The sequence below is a fragment of the Neofelis nebulosa genome, chromosome 4 (assembly GCF_028018385.1).
Source record: "Neofelis nebulosa isolate mNeoNeb1 chromosome 4, mNeoNeb1.pri, whole genome shotgun sequence".
Taxonomy (NCBI): Eukaryota; Metazoa; Chordata; class Mammalia; order Carnivora; family Felidae; genus Neofelis; species Neofelis nebulosa.
This window is the reverse complement of record NC_080785.1, coordinates 104,224,501-104,241,680: the sequence shown is the minus strand read 5'-3', so window position 1 is coordinate 104,241,680 and position 17,180 is coordinate 104,224,501. Positions and strand designations below refer to the sequence as shown.

General features: G+C 53.3%; 1 protein-coding gene across 7 annotated transcripts in view; it reads right to left on the bottom strand.

The window, feature by feature from the left end:
* Positions 1-17,180, bottom strand: part of GRB10 (growth factor receptor bound protein 10) — a 183,395-nt gene that overhangs the window by 147,536 nt on the left and 18,679 nt on the right. For 6 of the 7 annotated variants that reach the window (XM_058725536.1, XM_058725535.1, XM_058725529.1 and 3 more), the window contains exon 2: positions 2,038-2,188. The gene's annotated coding sequence lies outside the window, so the exon portion shown is untranslated. Of the gene's footprint in view, positions 1-2,037; positions 2,189-17,180 lie in introns of those variants that run through there. The other variant, XM_058725537.1, reaches the window with a different exon arrangement.

Sequence of the window (17,180 nt, the reverse complement as noted above, 5' to 3'; positions counted from 1 at the left end):
ATACCCACGGCCACGTGGGAGCATCAGCCCGACCCACGACACCAGGTACCTTCCTTCCGTACCACGCCTGCCGGAGCTTCCGGCACGAAGTGCTCACCGAGGAAGGTGAAAACAGAGGCAAGACAAAACACCTGTGCCCTGGGTGTGGGACATGGATGGGATGGGGGCCACGATGAGGTTACTTCTCCCATCATTTCGTTCCCCACGCTGATTTCTGCAGCCTCTGGGAAGAGCCGGATAGGACGCTTCTGCCCCTTTTCTTCATCTCCCTCTGGTTTACAGAAACCAATCTGTACCAGTGGTGGTGTTCCTCCAGGACTGGGGTAAAAGTCTGATGTCGCGGTTCATGGGAAGCAAGCCTTGCTCGGTGGGATGGGGGCAGGAGCAGGGAGGCCAGAGCTAAGCCCGACTCCGTGTGGGGAACATGGTCTCCATGAGGGCTCACTGCCTGGAGGAGGGCAGGGAGGGATCACACCCCAGAAAAAAAAAAATCAACTTTCGTGTTCGCTATCCAGAGAGAAACAAACACGAAATGTCCACGCATGCACCTTTTGAACCTGAACAGGATTCTAAAATGTTACTCAGCATCTAACGTGAGGCTGATGCTCGGGAAGGATCTGCTGAATAAACCCGATTAATGAAGGGATTAGAACCCTCCTGTTCTGCACTATAGACAGGCAAGGAAAACCCAAGGGAGTCCAGGGTCATGACAGGCGGTAACACGGAACAGGAGAAGGGACGTGAGTGTAGGAAATGGGGAGAGAAAGGCCAGCACCTCTGTCCCCGAGAAATCTGGACCCGACTTCCTCAGCCCAGGGTCCTGTCTGTTAGGGGCTGACCTCAAACATTCCCACGCTGAAACACTGACCCCAGAATGTGCCGCTGGAACACTGACCCCAGAATGTGCCATATCTGGAGATAGGGTCTTTAAAAGAGGTGCTTAAGGGGGCACCGGGGTGACTCAGTCGGTTAAGCATCTGACTTCAGCTCACTTCATGATCTCAGGGCTCATGGGTTCGAGCTCCGTGTTGGGCTCTGTGCTGACAGCTCGGAGCCTGGAGCCTGCTTCTGATTCTGTGTCTCCCTCTCTGCCCCTCCCCCACCACTCACACTCTGTCTCTCAAAACTGAATGAATGTTATAAAAAAAATTTAAAGAGGTGATTAAGATAATTCAGGGTCTTGGGTAGGCCTCAATCCAAGAGGACTCATGTCCTTAGAAGAAAAAGAAAGCAGAACACAGAGGCACACGGGAGGAAGACCATGCTGGCACCGAGGAGAAGACGTTCATCTACACGCCAGAGACGGAGGCTTCCTAAGACTCTCAGACTTCTGGCCTCCAGAGCTGTGACCAAACGCACATGTGCTGTTCAAGCTGTCCTGCCCGGGGTATTTGTTATGGCAGCCTGAGCTGACTGATACACTCTCCAGCACCCACCATCCTCCCTGGGACCAAAGGCTGTAGCAGGCCCGTTTGCTGGAAGACTGTTCCGGCCTCAGTTCTCCAACTAGCGTCGCAGCCCCATGGACAGCATGGTAAGAACCCCACACCCCAGCCGACCGGGACAGAAGGGAAGGTCCAGGTGTAGCACCTGCCCCAGAGGCTCATTATTTACGGCCACCCAACTACCAGCGCTAAGGTGGGATGCACCCCGCACAAGCTCCAAGCTCTATCGGAAAACAAAGCCTGAGGCAGGAGCCGCCCCCCATTCTGTCCTGGCCCGTCGCCAAACACAACAGCTTCTTGGCAGAACACCAAAGGGGGGCAGGCGAGGGAGAGGCACAGCAGGCGTGGAGGGTGGTCTGCAGAGCCCAGGGAGGCCCGGCGAGATCTCTCAAGTCACCCAGCTCAGCGCAGGGAGCAGAGGGGAGGCAAGGGGACACAGAGAGACAGGTGCAGAAACACGGGAAGAGAGCATCCGTCGTCAGGCCCCTGCCTACAGCGACCCTCACTTACTGATCTCAGCTCAATCAATGTTTACCAGACGCTTCTCCCAAGAGAGAATCCCACCTCTGGGTAAAGACCGAACAGACCTTACCTGTCAGGGGCTCGCTCCGGCTCCGCTGGTTTGGCAGCCACCTCGGCTCGACCACGAGGACCCAGGTGAGAACCAGGTGCCGGTCACGGTCGCGGGGCTCCCGCTCCCCACAGCTCCCTGCTCCGGTTCAGCCTCATGCCCGGCTCCAAAGCTGAAAAGTCAAAGAGGCCGTCACTGAACACCTTGAACTTGGCCAAACACAAATCTTCTGCTCTGCACCCAAGACTCCAGTCTCCTTGAAACAGACACATGGAATATTTTTCTTTTCAGGGAGATTTAACTTAAAAGATTCTACAAGGAGCAGAGAAAGGAAGAGGTCCACAAGGACCAGGCTTTTTCTAGTCGGCATGTCAACCGACTGCAGGGGCAGATCCTGCCGGCGGAGACCGGAGGACACAGGGAGGCCGCCCCGTGTCCCGGGTCGCCGTCTTCCCTCGGCAGTAGAAGCCAAGTGCCCCCGAGGCAGGCTGGGAATGGAACGCACAGACCTCTGCCCTCTCGCAAGGCCAAGTGTACCTAGCATTCGTGCCGGGAGCCCAGATCCGAGCCAACGTCGTCGTTCCCGGGGTCCTCGCAGGCTGCAACCCTCACCCCACCCCACAGAGACCCCCTTCCGTCTCAGCCCAGGTACCCACCCCCTGATGCCGGCAGGGAGCACGGACTGATGTTCTCCACGAGGCGCATGCGCGTTCAGCGGGAAGGGGCAGAAGCGGGCAGACCCGCGGTCTGACCCCTGGCCACTTCCTTTTTTGCCACCTTATGCAACTCATCTACTGAGGGACGGGCAGGAGGGCTGTTCTAGGCTTGAAGAGGAGTGTCAGCACCAAGGGAGAAGCTGGAGGGGAGTTTCCAGTCACCAGGGAGCTCCCTGAGCCGGGCTCCTCTGCAGGCCGGTGGGGAGAGAGCCCACCTCCCGGAGGACAGTAACATATGCTGCTGAATCGTCACGTGCCGAGTGACACACACGCCCCCAACGACTCAGCAGGGAGAAGAGCACGGAGCGTTCATCACCGCTGCCGCCTCTGTGTGTCCGAGCCGGTCCCCTGCCCATGGTGTGGGTGCCCCTGCAAGGAGAGGAGATGCCTAGGCTAACCTTTCCTGATCACTCGACAGTGGAAATAAAACGTGCCCTGCTGCTGACCCGCCATGGAAGAAGTCAGGGACCTAGAATTTACTAGAAAACCACCGCAGGCGGTCCCACCGGGCACACTGGCTGGACATCACGCACGAGAGCCAGAGAGCCCTGGTGCCTCTGCAGGTGACACCCGGGCGAGCCGGGGAGTCACTGAATTCACTGAGCCCGAGTCCCCAGCTCCAAAATCGACATGGAAATACCATCTCCCCCCGAGGGCTTTTACGAGGAGGAAACGAGCTGACACATGTCAAGCTGTAGGACCCAACACACAGTAAACGCTGAACGAATGCTAGATTTTCACAAATGTGACTCGGCCGGCGGCGCACCCGTTGTCAGACGCGGAACACGCCAGCCACCTACAGGCTGTGAAGCCTACTGATGCTCGGACAGGACGCTGGCCTTAGAATCGAGAGGGGCACGCAGGTCACAAAAGTACGTGGGGGCATCACACCGAACGCCACCTGCACACGCAAAGGCGTTTTACTGAGGGCACCTGCTGTCATCCTCGCGAAGAATTTGTAACTCCGAAAAGGATTACAGCAAGTGTATCAGGTGGGACGTCTCTAATTCTAGCAGGTAGGTTGTCCACAAATTAAAAAAAAAAAAAAAAAAAAAAAAAAAAAAAAAAGTGAACGGTCAGACAAGCATGAGGGTCTCTGAAATGACAATGGGCCGGGACCGGGGAAACAGACTTGGGTCACATAACACATCCACTCCTCACACTCTGAGAGGTTTCCCATCTTTTCCAGAAAAACTAATCTTTTTCTGGAGTCTGATCCGAATGCCCCATGGCTACTTCCGGATGTAGCTCTCACACGTATGCTTTTAAATTTGCAACACACACTCGGGACGTTTGCCCCTGACGGCAGGCACCAGGGCATCTGGCTGGCTGAGGGGGTTCGGGGGTCAGGCTCCTGGTTTCCGCTGAGGTCACGATCTCACGGTTCATGGGATCGAGCCCCACAACGGGCTCTGTACTGACAGTGCGGAGCCTGCTTGGGATTCGCTCTCTCTCTGCCTTTCCCCACCCGTGAGCTCTCTCTCTCTCAAAACAAAGAAATAAACCTTTTTGAAGAACTATGGGCAACATAAATTAATCTATAATTAAAGAAAAATGACATCCAGTTGTTCGTCCCACCATCGTTGTCCATTCTAGGAACGTGGATATCGAACTTCCCAGCAGAGAGAACAAAGCAGGACGGTTTCCGAACACGGTGAGCTGTAAGAGCTCCTGAGACGCGTCCTCACCAAGGGCAGGACCACCTGCCAGGCACAGAGAACTGCTTTAAAGAAGCCTCCAGCGCCGTGTGCGCTGGCCCGTCCACACCCACGGCCACTGTCACCAACACCAGCAGAGCACAGCCCGACGTGCTGCCCGAGCCGGCCGCGTGCCTCACACGTACCGGCGCCCCGGGGACTCTGTGCCATTCGCGCATCAGTCCAGACAGTGCGCTGCTGCGGGTTCACGGTCAGACACGACGCGAACTTGAAATCCCACATGCGTGAACGTGGGCAAAAAACAAACATCTGGACTCACTTCCAGAGTGTTTCGGAAACAAAGGACCCCTTGATTTCTCTGTAGCATCTGTGATATCTTCCAAAAATTCCAGAGTGAGTATTAATCTTTCCATCCGTCTAGCTTCCCCGCGCTAAATATTTAGAGTAATAACAGTGACTATTTAGACATTCAACAAACCCCCACGTTCACGAGGAGGCTATTGGGCGGGTTCAGCCACACGGCTCTGGAATGAAGTCTAGGCCTTTATAAAAGGGGACAGAATAGCCTTAATTCAAAAAACTGAACTCAGCACTGTGCTGATGTCAGAGCCCGCTTGTGACAGCAAACTGAGAAAGACAGCTGGAGAAACAGATCAACGAAATGGAAGTGAAGAAAGGCAAGTTTTTTAAAAAAAAGTCATTACACTGGGGCGCCTGGGTGGCTCAGTCGGTTAAGCGGCCGACTTCGGCTCAGGTCATGATCTCACGCAGTCCGTGGGTTCGAGCCCCGCATCAGGCTCTGTGCTGACAGCTCGGAGCCTGGAGCCTGCTTCAGATTCTGTGTCTCCCTCTCTCTGACCCTCCCCCGTTCATGCTCTGTCTTTCTCTGTCTCAAAAATAAATAACGTTAAAAAAAAAAAAATTAAAAAAAATAATAAAAAAAGTCATTATACAATTTCAGAGTGCTACTGCCCGACCCTGAGGACAGCGGAAGAGAGAAGCGAGGATTAAAGCAGAAACACCGCACCTCGCGTCACTTTCAGCGGGATGTGCTATTCCAGCAAGGCCACGGTTGTCCCCACCCGGCGGGCGGGATGGGCCATGAGGAAAAAGGAAACTGGGAGCAGAGGGAAGTTAAAACACAATGAGACTCCCCCCCCCCCAAATGCCAACATCATACTTTCGAACCGGCGAACACGCAGGACACGTTCAGCAACGACAACAGAACGGTGACTCAGCTCCCGCGTGGCCCGTCCACCAGCGGACACTCGGCGGGGGCTCCACAGAGATGTCTAGTGGGCCCAGGACAGAGCGGCCACATCCCAAACTGGCCGCCATCACAGAAACCGACACAACTTAATCAAAACGGATGAATGGGCCACGAACAGGGTCCTCAATTCCAGGGTCAAGCGGAACCAGCGATCCCAGAACCAGTCTTCACCGTGTGGCTTCCAGGAGCCACCAAGCAAGCTCAAAGATGGGTTACCCCATGGACCTGTGTCTGCGGCCGCCCAGACTGGAAAGGCAGTTAAGACAAAGGAGCGCCTACTTGACAGAGGGAGGACGCTTCTCTCTACAAGTGATCTAAGGTCAGTGCCACAGTGAGGGTCAGGACAAACCCATGCACTCACAGACACGGTAACTGACCAGAGAATGGGGGAAAACGCCCTTCTCCGCAGCTGATACACACACGCGCATATTTCAGTCCAGTGCTAGCAAGAGCCCTAGGTACACCAAAAGGTATCACCATGCACTTGACGTGCTTAAGAGACCCGGGCAAATGGAAACATGCTACGTTCCTAGAGGGGAAGATTAAACACCACACAAAGACTTTGATCCTCTTAAGAGTAATTAGTTTCAAACCTAAAATTAATTTTGTAAATGAAATGCAGGCATCGATCTAAATGCATCAAAACTACCAAAGTACCGTGAGATTGTCGATTGTAGCGTATTAGGGGAGAACTGCGCTCACCCTATAGTAAATTATAAAGCAAAAGTAGTTAAAATACTGTGGTACCGGCATATAGATACATGTGAGCATTCATCAGAAAGAGAAGGACTTAGGGGAGCAGGGTGGCTCAGTCAGGGGAGCGTCGACTCTTGACTTTGGCTCTGGTCACGATCTCATGGTTCATGGGATCCAGCTCTGAGTCAGGCTCTGTACTGACAGCACAGAGCCTGCATGGGATTCTGTCTCTACCCCCCTCCCACATGCACACGTGTTTTCTCTCTCTTTCTCTTCTCTCTCAAAAATAAATAGGGGCGCCTGGGTGGCTCAGTCAGTAAAGCGTCCCACTTCGGCTCAGGTCATGATCTCACGGTTCATGGGTTCGAGCCCCACATCTGGCTCTCTACTCTCAGTGTAGGGCCTGCTTTTGATTCTGTGTCTCCCTCCCTCTCTCTGCCCCCCCGCCCTTGCTCACACTCTGTCTCTGTCTCTCTCTCTCTCAAAAATGAATAAATGTTAAAAAAAAATTTTAATAAATAAACAAAAAGAAATTAGGGCCAGCAAGCCCAGATGACAGCAGGAATCACCACGGTTCGAGGCCCTTGGTGATACAGCGAGGTACAAAACAGAAACATGGTGTGAAAGCTGTCCAGGAAAAAAGAAAAGCCAGTGTTGTTTCCAGAGGACATTCAGGACCAGCTAAAAACCGATGTCAGCATCAAATGAGGTCACGATCCCAGAGCAACCCACACAATGGCAGCAAGACACTTACGAAGCAAGGATAAAGTGGTTTCATTCACAGAAGCAACACAAATAATGTACTTAAGAAGCATATACAAGAGGCTCTGAAGAAAACACAGAAACTTCTTGTGAGGAACCTAAAAGAAATCTGGAAGACAACAAGGCGCAGAGAACTTTCTGGAAAGGCAAGCCCTTGCAGCGAGGCTCCTGCCCAAGGTAATGGGTGCAGGTGCGTGTGGGGCAGTCCCGGCCAATACCCCAGTCCGCCAGGGGCACAGGGACAAGAATGGGGACAGACACAGAAGGGTACAGAGCCCGGAACACGATCTGGGTGGAGCTGAGCATCCAGGTATGCACAGAAAATAAGATCCAGGATAAGTGGTTACTGATGTTCAGTAAGATACGTGCAGGAGCCTCTCTGCACACCATTCCCGATAGATGGGACGATTTAAACCTTACAAATGACTAAGAGAAAATACGGAATAATAACGGTACAAAATCTGGGCGAGGAAGATCTTCCAAAGCAAGATTTTCAATCTGGAAGCCACGAAGGAAAAACCACCTCCTCTATGGCAACAAGCCCTCTCTACAAAATCAAAGGACAAGCAAAAACTTTGGGAGAAGATACTAGCAACGTGATGCGGCTGTCTGCATTTAGCAAATGTCTTGTTAATTAAAAAATAAGACAAACAGGGGCACCTAGGCGACTCAGGCAGTTAAGTGTCCGACTCTTGGTCTCGGCTCAGGTCACAATCACACAGTCTGTGGGTTTGAGCCCTGCGTCCAGCTCTCTACTGACAGCTTGGAGCCTGCTTGGGATATTCTCTCTCTCTCTCTCTCTCTCTCTCTCTCTCTCTCTCTCTCTCTCTCCCTCTCCCTCAAAATAAATAAACATTAAAAAAAAAAAAAAGTTAAGCAGCCCAAAATAAAATGGGGAGGGGACAGAAGCCAACGATTCTCAAAATGCACGTGCAAAACACACTCAACTTGAGTGGTAACCAGGGAAATAGAAACACTGGCAACAAGGGGGCTGTAATTTGGATCCATCGTATTACTGGAAGTTGAACACCCAGAGCCCACGGAGGGTGGGGATATTGTAGGGGGGCGGAGCGGGGGAGGTCAGTGGGGCTCCCCTAAGCTGCAGGCAGGCACATGCTCAACAGGCTTCGGGCAGCATCTCATGGCCTCCTAGCTCACCCTCACATGCACCTGCACACGTACACACACACACACATACACACACACACACACACACACACACACACACACAGGCTCATACACACACGTGCATACACACACATCACTGACAGGCATACTCCCTAACATGGAAAAGCTGGAAGCAACCCATGCGCCTGTCCCTGTCCCCCCCACCTTGCTTCAGGCCACTGTGGTGGCCACCAACTGCATGTGGCACAACCCACGAGTCCCCCATTCTCCCCTCCCCTCACACCTCGCTCTCGCTCCTGCAAGCCAGCAGCCCAGGCGCTCTCCCACTGCCTTCCACCAGGATGCCACTCCCACCTGACCCTGAAGCAGCCTCGGCACCTGCCGCCACCCCACCCCCCACGCCCTCCCCACCCCTGGCTCAAGCTGGTGATGGGTTTCACACCCCCTCTGGAAGAATGACCCCCACCTTCCTTCCCCCTCTCCACCCAGACCCTGCTGGGGGGCCCTGCCCCTCGGCCCAGGATCCTCTGGTCCTGCGGCTGAATCCCCCTGACCTCTCCCTCCATGTCTGTGTCCCCCATCGACAGCAGGAGCCCAAAGGTGCAGAACTGTGCTGAGCACGTGAAAAACCGCCCGGGGGGCAGCCTGGGAACCGCTTCGCGGCTCGGCCGGCCCACGTGGAACCGGGTTTCTGGCTCAGCTCCCCAGAGCAGCCTGCCTCCAGTGCCTCAGTTTCCTCGGCTATAAAATGGGAATTAGACAGCCCCACCTCTGTGCAGGGATTAAATGATGTAAATCCCAAAACGTGCTTCTCACTGAACTGGCCAAAGCTGGCCTTGACCGAGGTCCAGGCAAAGACCAAGGAGGAAAAGAGCCGAGGAGGGGGAGGGAGGTGATACTCGAGTGGAAGGGAAAGGGACACACAACCCACGTCATGTGGGTCCACGAATTCACCAGAGAAAAGAGCCCAGGAGAACACAGACCATCACTGACCCAGAGGGAGGCCACCCAATGGCCCAGAGGGCACAGGTGCGACCCTCACTCTGTTCCACAGACTTCTAGGTTTGGATTTCTGTAAGAAGGCACATGAATCACTTACGTAACTGCAGAATTGATCTTTCTGGTAAAAAGTGCTTCTGTCAAGTTTCCGACCGGTGGTCTTGCTGCTTCTCCCCTCTCCGTGCCTCCCTGCAAAGCCCCGCCTGAGCCCCCTGTGATGTCCAAGCGTGGTTTCCCTCCCTCAGCCCTAGAGGCTGGCTCTCCCCTCTCCACAGTCTAGGAATTCCAGAGAAATCACTGCTCTGCACCAAAAACAATGAAGCCATTAAGTGCTTCAGGCCAGTCACATGAACAGGAACGGCGCAGAAGCTTCTAGAAATGTGGAAAGACTCTGCCCCTCTTCTTTTCTTTTTTTTTCCTACCTTCCTTTCTTCTGCATTCTCTTTCTTCCCTTAGGAAGTTAGGGGGGAAAAAACAACAAGGAAAGTAGGGGCGCCTGGGTGGCTCAGTCACTTAAGCGTCCAACTTTGGCTCAGGTCATGATCTCACGGTTCACAAGTTCAAGCTCCGAGTCAGGCTCTGCTGTCAGCTCAGAGCCTGGAGCCTGCTTCGGATTCTGTGTCTCCCTCTCCCTCTCTCCCTCCCTCTCTCTCTCTCTCTCTCTCAAAAATAAACCTTAAAAAATTAAAACAAAAAAAAAAGAAGAAGAAGAAAGTAAAAGCTGCTATTAGTTGTGGCGAAAACACGCTATGGAACTGCTCCTACAGCAATAATTTTGAGGGAGGGACCAGTGATGGCACGTTAGGACTCCACTTCTCCTGGGGCACCTGGGTGGCTCAGTAGGTTAAGCAACTGACTCTTGGTTTCAGCTCAGGTCATGATCTCACGGTTCATGAGTTCAAACCCTCGTCAGGCTTTGCAAAGACAGCGTGGAACCTGCTTGGGATTCTTTCTCTCCCTCTCTCTCTGCATCTCCCACATCCCACTCTCTCTCTCTCTCTCTCTTTCTCTCAAAATAAATAAACTTAAAAAAAAAAAAAAAAAGATTCCACCCCTCTTCACAGGAGAAATCTGTAGGAAACAGAGTCAGTCTTGTTCGAAGCTTATCACTACTCCAGAACAGCCCAATCATGGGGCACACCCCAAAGTCCAATATTCCCCCACCTTCAGCACATAGTAGGTGAAAGACAATCACGTCTCCTTCTCTGTATCGCTCAACAGATGCAGTATGTAATGACCGTGGGTTCTAGGTGGGGGGTATTACAAATATACGTTAAGGAAAAGTGGTCCTTCAGGGCAGGAATTCAAGACCTAACAGTGTCACGCCCCTCCCTGAACAGGACCTCCTCTGGCCACATGGTCACCAGCTCAGGACTCACGGGCTCAGGAACTCTCCCCGGAAGGCAGAATGTTCCGGTCAGGCACGCGGAGCCGGCTGCACACACTGGTCCGACCCGGGAGTCACAGGTGGCAGCCCCCATGAGCCGACCCCTCTCACGGACCCTGCGGCCAAGCTCAGCATCACTTAGGGCCTGAAGAATGGTTCCTACATGATCCTTTCAAGGCGCATCTCTTAGATTCCACCTCCCAGTGAGCCCATTTTGACGGTCGTCTCCTGTTCATGGATGTGACCCATGGGAGGGGGTGACCAGCACAGAGCTGACCTTCTGATATGCACTGTATCTTTCTGTCCTTCCCCGTCCACTCCCTTGTCACGTGCCAGGAGCCCGAGTATGCCTCCCAGTGACCCTGTTCCACCCCGAGACAGCAGCCAAGCAAGCGGGAGCAAGCCGGGCAGGGACCCTGCGATGCTCCCTGAACCTCAGACTGCCGACCCGTGCAAAGAGGCCTCAGGCACCCACCGGCTCCTTATGTCCGGGTCGGGAGTCAGAGCTATTTAGGTGGAGAGGCGCTCTGCTTTCCAGACATCAGACAAAGCACCTGCATCAGAGATGCTTGTCGGACGGGCCACCTTCCCATCACCCGGCCCACTTACAGGTGGCTGCACGGTGACAGACAGAACACGGAGCAACGCTTAGCCATTTTCCTCGGGACACTGTGCTAAGGCTCTTATAAGCCCAGCAGCTCACGGCAGGCCCTGGACGGCTCGTGTGACCTTCTTTAACAACACGTTACAGGTTTACCTTCGTCCCGAAAGTCATGACTTTCTCATTAGTTCACTCCACAAACATCCACCGAGTGCTCGCTGTGTCCTCTGTCCTAGTTAGCACCGTCAACTGCAGAGCCATCTGGAATATGGTCCCCAGCCTCATTTCTTCAGGCAAGAGGTTCGAGACGCAGGAGCGTGACGTGACGCACCTTGGTTGAGACCCCATAAGGAAACCCACGGGAAGAAAACCAGCGTGTGACACGCGTGGCCAATCGCTGCTATTATGAGTTCCACAAACCCTGCACACGCATGTTGAAACACGTCCCAAAAGAACTTGTTCTCAGGTGCCTGGCAGGGGACGCCCAGCTGTTGATAATCCCCGTGGGGACAGCTCTAAACAACTGCTAGCTTCTCTAAGGAATCCCAGCTATTCACACATCATTGACCAACAGCACGTCCTCCCACTGGGAAAGTTTGCCTCCTGGACCAGAGGCAAAGGGAAACGGAGAGCCCCACACACATTCAGATGAGCAGGGACCCTGGGGGACCTGGTATCCCCAACAAAAATGCTACACCAAGCCCACCTCTGAGCTCAGGTGAGTGCACCCCAAAGTCCCCAGTGTTCCTCACAGGAACAGAGTGTTGGTGACAAGGTGGGGTCTTCCGTTGCAAAGCTAATCCAGACCTCAGCTCCACCCTGAAACCCACACCAACATTCCCTTATTCCTCCTCCTGGTGATCTGCGCTATTAAAACAGTCACAACAGGCTGACTTCAAATGGTCTCCCGTCAAAATTCCTGAAGTTAATCTAAATCATTTTATGATTCCATTTCCTTCCATGATTGTGATGCCAAATGCACAGAAAAAGGTGGGAGCCACCACACCACATAGGAGGCCTCCCGGGAAGAAAGCGGACCTAGAGACCCAAGGAGGAATCGGTCCTTCATCTTGACCAAAGCCACCCGCGTCAGTGACTGGAACACTTTCTCTTTGCCAACAGAAACCACGTATTCCTCATGTCCCTTGACTCTCCTTCACTCTTCCCAAGCTGGTTCCCAACCCCTTGGATACGCTCTATGGCTCACCATGTGCCACCTACGTGATGTAACAAATAAATATTTGGCCTTTGTCTAGTTCCTGGCACACGGCTCCTGAAACCTCCAGAGTGATGGGTGTCTCGTACGCTAATGGAGCAGGTGGCTGGGATCCCGTGATACCTCTGAGGGTGGGAGCTGGTCACCTGAAAGACCAGGCGTAGTTAGAACATGAAACTTTCAGTGGCCCCCACGTTCATGAGCTCTGGGGAAGGGAGAGGAGCTAGAGACAGAACTAATCACAAATGGCCAATGAGCTGATCAACCGTGTGACCTAATGGAACGTCCACACACAGCCGTAAAGGACAGGGTTCAGAGAACTTGCAGGTGGGTGGGCCCTCTGGGGTGCTGGGAGGGTGGCGCGCCCACGGAGGGCATGGAAGCCCCATGGGAGGGAAACGGAGAGCCCCACACACATTCAGATGAGCAGTGGCCCCCATCTTCATGAGCTCTGGGGAAGGGAGAGGAGCTAGAGACAGAACTAATCACAAATGGCCAATGAGTTGATCAACCGTGTGACCTAATGGAACGTCCACACACAGCCGTAAAGGACAGGGTTCAGAGAACTTCCAGGTGGGTGGGCCCTCTGGGGTGCTGGGAGGGTGGTGCGCCCACGGAGGGCATGGAAGCCCCATGGGAGGGAAACGGAGAGCCCCACACACATTCAGATGAGCAGTGGCCCCCATCTTCATAAGCTCTGGGGAAGGGAGAGGAGCTAGAGACAGAACTAATCACAAATGGCCAATGAGTTGATCAACCGTGTGACCTAATGGAACGTCCACACACAGCCGTAAAGGACAGGGTTCAGAGAACTTCCAGGTGGGTGGGCCCTCTGGGGTGCTGGGAGGGTGGCGCGCCCACGGAGGGCACGGAAGCCCCATGGGATCCCTCCCCTGTACCCTGCTCTGTGCGTCTCTTCCATCTGGCTGTTCCTGAGTTGTAGCCTTTATAATAAACCTACAAGTATAAGTAAAGGGCCTTACCAAATTCTGTGAACCGTTCTAGCAAACCGTCAAACCTAGAAGAGAATCACACCCCTGATTCAGACCTATAGGGTCAGACGTACGGGGGTCCTGGGCATCTTCAGCTGGCCTCTGAAGCGGGGGGCCTCTTTCTTGTGCAGCCCTTTAACCCGCGGGGTCTGACGTAACTCCAGGGGGACGGTGTCAGAACTTTGAGGAACTGCAAGACACCCAGTCTGGGGAGCTGGGGCACTGGGGTCAGGAAGGGCAAACCACACATTTGGCATCAGAAGTGCTGTGAATAAAAAGTGTAACCTGACAGAGAAAAACGGGTCACACGGCCAAGACCGCCTCACTGTCGGCTTATCGTCTGTCCCACCGCACAGTCAGCCCCTGGCTGCCTTCACCCGCCCCGACTCCAAGGCTCTGGGGTCTGAGTGCCGGCTGAGGCTGTGCTGGTCCACAGCACAGAAGAGAAATACCACTCTGCTCCTTGCCCCTCTCAGCTCACCTTCGGAGCCTCAGCCACAAAGTGCTGGTCTCGGGGCGCCTGGGCGGCTCAGTCGGTTAAGCGTCTGACTCTTGATTTCAGCTCAGGTCATGATCTCACGGTTTCGGGAGTTCGAGCCCTGTGTTGGACTCTGTGCTGACAGTGCAGAGCCTGCCTGGGGTTCATTCATTCTCTCTCTCTCTCTCTCTCTCTTTCTCTCTCTCTCTCTGTCCTTCCCAAACTTGCACTGTCTCTGTCTCTCTCAAAATAAACTTAAAAAAAAAAAAACAAAACAAACACAACAGGGGTGCCTGGGTGGTTCAGTCAGTTGAGTGTCCGACTTCCGCCCAGGTCATGATCTATCTCATGGTTCGTGAGTTTGAGCCCTGCGTTGGGCTCTATGCTGACAGCTCGGAGCCTGGAGCCTGCTTCGGATTCTGTGTCTCCCTCTCTCTCTGCCCCTCCTCTATTCGTGCTCGCTCTCTCTCTCTCTCTCTCTCTCTCAAAAACAAACATTTAAAAAATTTAAAAGTAAACTAAAATTAATTCTTTTTTTTAAAGTGCTGGTCTCACTCTTGTTCCCAAGTGCTCTAGGGGGGGCAGGGGGAGTAACACCGGTCTCTGATTCCTCTGCAGACACTTGAGTTCCCCGTGGGGAAACAGGACTGTGGCCAGAACCTCCGCCCTGCATATCTGGGTACCCAGTGGCAGCAGGTGCACAGTACAAGCTCCACAAAAAAAAAGGGAGGGGGGCACAGTCACCAAACCGCCCCACATGGTTCGGTGACTCAGGCTGGGCTGAGCCACCATGCACTTCTGAGGGCACACCGGGGTCCCCTGGAGGCCATGCTGACACAGGGCTGGCTGCAGACACAGGGTCGAGAACCCAGCAGCCTTCGACTAAGCCAGATCTTCACGGGATTTACAAAATGTAAAACGAAGTCACTCTCCTCCACACACGGCTATTTTTTTTCTTAAGAGGTAGTCCTTCTGTGCACATAGAACAGGTTGATTCTCCTTTCCACGGAGGAATAAATAGTTTGTCAATCTGTCTTCATTTCTAAAGCGGCAAGTATCACAAAACACGCACTCTTGGAGGTCGCTGGTCTCTTCTAAGGCTGTCCAGCGGGTCCTGGGAGCAAATGTGTGAGAACCAGAGCCCCTAAGCTCCACCAGCCCTGGGGTCGTCCCTCCCGGGGACAGCGGCTTCACTGGGCACCCAGGACTTGAATGTGCACCGGGGACAGTCCGCATGGGGACCTCCTGCTGTCTCTGATGCTCTGCATGGAAAGCCTCAGCTCCTGGGGAGCCAGACTCCTTAGAGACTTCATCATTCAGGAAAGATTTTCTGAGTTTCAGACTGTTAACCTGAAGCCATGTAAATAAAGGAGGGTATCCCCTTCCAGGGGGCAGATCTGAGGGGGGAGCCCGGGGGGGTCGTCACCTTTGAAAAGTGTCTGCTCAACCGTGCTCCCTGCAGGATTCTGGCAAGATGCCCGGCTGGAAGTCATTCCGAAGGTTCTTCCCTGCCTCCTGGATGAGCCGGCAAAGAGTCAGAGGGGGAGTGTCACATGTCCTGTATTTCCAGTTTTCTACCTGTCTGCAGGGAGCTGCTGGACAGACAGCCTCCCCGGGGCTCCTGGCCCTGCAGATGCCTGAACCCCACCATCTCCCGTGAGAAGCCGGGGCCTGACCTCCACTGTGCCCTCAGCACCCAGGGACTGATCTCCCCCGACACATTCTCAGTGACGTCGGCCCTGACTGCTTGTCTAAACTATCCAGCGTGAGTCTCCCTCTCTCTCTGCTCTTCCCTTGTTCACACTCTTTCTCTCTCTCAAAAATAAAGATTTTTTTTAAAAATTTTAAAAAGGCGGGGGGGCACCTGGGTAGCTCAGTTGGTTGAGCCTCTGACTTCATGATCTCACAGTTCGTGAGTTCGAGCCCCGTGTCGGGCCCTCTGCTGACAGCTCAGAGCCTGGAGCCTGCTTCAGATTCTGTGTCTCCCTCTCTCTCTGCCCTTCCCGTATTCACGCCCTCTCTCTCTCTCTCAAAAACAAATAAAGGTTTAAAAAAAATTTTTTTAACTGTCCAACGTGGGAGGCCAGAGTCCGTGGCCCAAGGTGGGGACATGCTGTAGAGGACAGGAAGGGACTGTGTCTCCCAGGCTCCAGAGCTTCCAGACAGTGCCCCCAGGCTCACCCGCTGCAGGATTACCCGGGACTGAGCACACGCTTAAGGGGAAAGAGGATCTATCTCTGACCTGAGAACATGAGATTGACTCTTCTAAATGGGGCAAGGACCTTCATAAGGCCTGTTATTTCTATCCGGAAGGACCCGTGACGGCACGCAGCTAAAGGAAAGAAGCCGGTGCAGGAAACTTTCTGTCCTCACCTCTGTAAGCCAAAATGGACCTGAGAGGCATTTAAAAACTCAAAGGAATTCACGTGGCCCGTGGGTGCCCTGAAACTTGGTACTAGAGATAACAGAGCCTCAGTGAGATGGTGTGATGGGCACAGATAACCATCCAATGACCTCGGACATTCTGAGAAATAAAAAAGGAGTATGATTGTGAGAGGCGTGATAGAAACTCCGTTGCCCGCCTCTGGAAGGCCACTCAAAACCCAAGGCCTCGGCTGCAACACTCAAAACCACAAGGTGGCCCCCACACCTGGGAACAAAGGTGAACGGATACCCCAGGGCAAAGTAGCATTACTCATGTTCCCAAACTTCGCAGCCTCTCGACCATTCTGAATCCAAGAGCCTCTGGACTGCTAAGAACCCAGGATCTTTCTTGAAAAATTCCTCCAGAGAAAAGAAATTAAATGTCTGTTGAAGACCTACTATGTGCCAGGCACTGTGAAATTAATTCACTCATTTTCTTTTAATATTTAAAATGCGGAGGGGCGCCCGAGTGGCTCAGTCGGTTAAGTGTCTGACTCTTGATTTCGGCTCAGGTCATGACTTCACGGTTTGGGAGATGGAGCCCAGCATCACACTCCGCACAGACAGAGCAGAGCCTGTTTGGGATTCTCTCTTCTCTCTCTCTCTCTCTCTCTCTCTCTGCCCCTCCCCTGTTAGTGCTCTTTCTCAAACTAAACAAATCAACTTTAAGAAAAGAAAAGAAAAGAAAAGAAAAGAAAAGAAAAGAAAAGAAAAGAAAAGAAAAGAAAAGAAAAGAAAAGAAAATGCGGAGAGCAAAGAATCAACATGCTTGGATGGGGTCCTGCCTCTTATCACACATATCCCCATTCGTTCAAGCTGGCGGGTCTTTGGTGGGAA